Here is a 3497-nt window from a genome sequence, read left to right as displayed (position 1 = left end):
TACAGGGTATAAATAATTTCTAAACAAATGGATTGGTGTATCTTTGCCTACCTCCAGAGAGAATTTATAGATTGCATTATAAAACACCTTAAAATTAAAGGTGCCTCTATTTTGATTGACTTATAGGAACTAAGTATCTTTTTTTTTTAAAGATTTTATTTATTTATTTATTTGACAGAGAGATTCTATGAGAGAGGGAACACAAGCAGGGGGAGTGGCAGAGGGAGAAGCAGGCTTCCTGCTGAGCAGGGAGCCCGATGCAGGGCTCGATTCCAGGACCCTGGGATCACGACCTGAGCCAAAGGCAGACACTTAACAGCTGAGCCACCCAGGCGCTCCCTAATTATATTTTTTTATTGAAGTGTAATTGACATACCATGTTATATTAGCTTCAGGTGTACAATACAATGTTTCAGCAATTCTATACATTATGCATTATTCATTATGATAAGTGTCCTCTTAATCCCCATCACCTATTTCACCCATCCCCCCATCCACTTCCCCTCTGGCAACCATCAGTTTGTTCTCTGTATTTAAATGTCTGGTTTTTTGTTTGTTTGTTTTGTTTCATAAATTCCACATGTGAGTGAAATAGTATGGTATTTGTCTTTCTCTGTCTGACCTATTTCACTTAGCATAATACTCTTTGGGTCCATCCGTATTGTTGCAAATGGCAAAATTTCATGCTTTTTTATGGCTGAGTAATATTCCATGGTGTATATACACCACATCTTTATCTATTCATCTATTGATGGACACTTGGATTGCTTCCATATCTTGGCTGTTGTAAATGCTGCAGTAAACATAGCAGTGCATATATCTTTTTGAATAAGTATTTTCATTTTCTCTGGGTAAATACCCAGTAGTGCAATTACTGGATCATATGGTAATTCTATTTCTTATTTTTTAAGGAAACTCCATACTGTTTTTCTTTTTTTTTTTAAGATTTTATTTCTTCCTTTGAGAGAGAGAACGAGAGAGAGCACAGATGGAGAGTGAGAGGGAGAAGCAGAAACCCTCCACCCAGCAGGGAGCCCAATGTGGGACTCTATCCCAGGACTCCGGGATCATGACCCAAGCTGAAGGCAGACACTCAACCGACTGAGCCACCATACTGTTTTCCACAGTGGCTACACCAATTTGCCTTCCTACCAATCGTGCAGTAGGGTTCCTTTTTCTCCACATCCTCACCAATGCTTGTTTTCTCCTGTCTTTTTGAGTCTAGCCATTTTGACAGGTGGGAGGTGATATCTCATTATAGTTTTTTTTTTTTTTAAGATTGATTTATTTCTTTTACTTAGAGAGAGAGAGCACAAACAGGAGGAGGGCAGAGAAAGGGAGAAGAATCTAAAGCAGACTCCATGCTCAGTGCGGAGCCCGACACGGCTGGATCCCACAACCTCAAGATCATGACCTAAGCTGACCAAGGGTCAGTCACTTAACCTACTGAGCCACCCAGGCGCCCCTCTCATTGTGGTTTTGATTTGTATGTACTTGAGGATAAGTGATGATGATCATCTTTTCATGTGTCTGTTGCCCATTTGTATGTCTTCTTTGTATGTCTATATAGAACCTCTCCCCATTTTTTAATCAGATTATTTATTTTTTTGGTGTTGAGTTTATAAGTTCTTTATATATTTTGGATATTAACCCCTTATTGGATAGATACATCGTTTGCAAATATCTTCTCCCATTCAGTAGGTTGTCTTTTCATTTTGATGATGGTTTCCTTCACTGTGCAAAAGCTTGTTATTGTGGTGTAGTCCTAATAGTTTAATTTTGCTTTTGTTTCCCTTGCCTGAGGAGACATATCTAAAAAAATGTTTCGGGCGCCTAGGTGGCTCAGTCATTGAGCATCTGCCTTCGTCTCCGGTTGTGATCCCAGAGTTCTGGGATCGAGCCCCACATCGGGCTCCCTGCTCGGCGGGAAGCCTGCTTCTCCCTCTCCCATGCCCCCTGCTTGTGTTCCCTCTCTCGCTGTCTCTCTCTCTTTCAAATAAATAAATAAAATCTTAAAAAAAAAAAAAAAAAAAGGGCGCCTGTGTGGCTCTGTTGGTTAAGCGACTGCCTTTGGCTCAGGTCATGATCCTGGAGTCCCGGGATCGAGTCCCGCATCGGCTCCCTGCTCGGCAGGGAGTCTGCTTCTCCCTCTGACCCTCCCCCCTCTCATGCTCTCTCTATCTCATTCTCTCTCTCAAATAAATAAATAAAATCTTTAAAAAATAAAATAAAATACAAAATAAAAAAAAAAGAAAAATGTTTCTACAGCCAATATCAGAGAAATTACTGCCTATATTTTCTTGTAGGAGTTTTATGGTTTAGGTCTGAGATTTAGGTCTTTCATCCATTTTGAGTTTATTTTTGTGTATGGTGTAAGAAAGTGGTCCAGTTTCATTTTTTTGCATGTAGCTGTTCAGTTTTCCCACCATCATTTGTTCAAGAGACTGCCTTTTCCCCATTGTATATTCTTGCCTCCTGTGTCGTAAATTAATCAACCATATAAACATGGGTTTATGTCTGGACTCTATCCTGTTCCATTGATCTGTGTGTCTATTCTTTTGACAGTACCATACTGTTTTGATTACTACAGCTATGTGGTATAACTTGAAATCTGGGATCTTTTGTGGTTCCATACAAATTTTAGGATTATTTGTTCTAGTTCTCTGAAAAATGCTGTTGGTATTTTAATGGGGATTACATTAAATCTGTAGATTGCTTTGGGTAGTATGGACATTTTAACAAGATTGGTTCTTCCAATCCATGAGCACAGAACCAGAAACTAATAATTTGTAATATAAATATAGGAGAATTCAAGAAAAGAAAAATATTTAATTCCATATGCCATAGGTCTACTGACTTGACTATTTTGATTTAAAAACAGTAATATGTTTTCTCTGTTTTCAACAAGGAAAAAAAATAATGGTAGCTAATATTTTAGCTTTTGCAAGACCTGGATTTATTTATTTGTGGAAAGTCTTACTAATCTGAACTTCCTAAATCATGTACTAGTCTTGTTCTTCCGATAAGTTTACGTTACTAATTATTTGACAATATAAAAACGTTAAGAAATGCATATGCCCAACTACACTGAGTTATAATTAGATCTTTTTTAAAGATTTGTTTTTAAGAATTTTAAACAATGTTAAAACCTACTTAGAATGAATTACTCCACTTCCACATAAAATTCATAATATCACCTCTCTGACAATATTTGATAGCAACGGTGATTGTATTATTCTATAGCCTCAGCTTAAATCATAATACCAAGATCCCTCATCAAATTTGTCCTTCAAACCTAATTGCTTCAAAACAATGCACAACAGTTACCTGCATTTTTTTTTTTTTAGTTATCTGCATTTTGCCTGTGACATTTTTCCATTGTCCACTTCTCATGTAATTGTCAAGTACCACTCCAACCTCAGTAATCCAATCTAAGGAAACCCATCTAATAACTCCCCCTCTTAATAAAAGTGAATCCCATAGGGCATTTACTTTAG

This window comes from Mirounga leonina, unplaced genomic scaffold, assembly GCF_011800145.1.
Source record: "Mirounga leonina isolate KUSES-001 unplaced genomic scaffold, KU_Mleo_1.0 Mir_174, whole genome shotgun sequence".
NCBI classification, from domain to species: Eukaryota; Metazoa; Chordata; class Mammalia; order Carnivora; family Phocidae; genus Mirounga; species Mirounga leonina.
The sequence above is the reverse complement of the archived record's forward strand: the minus strand, read 5'-3'. Positions refer to the sequence as shown.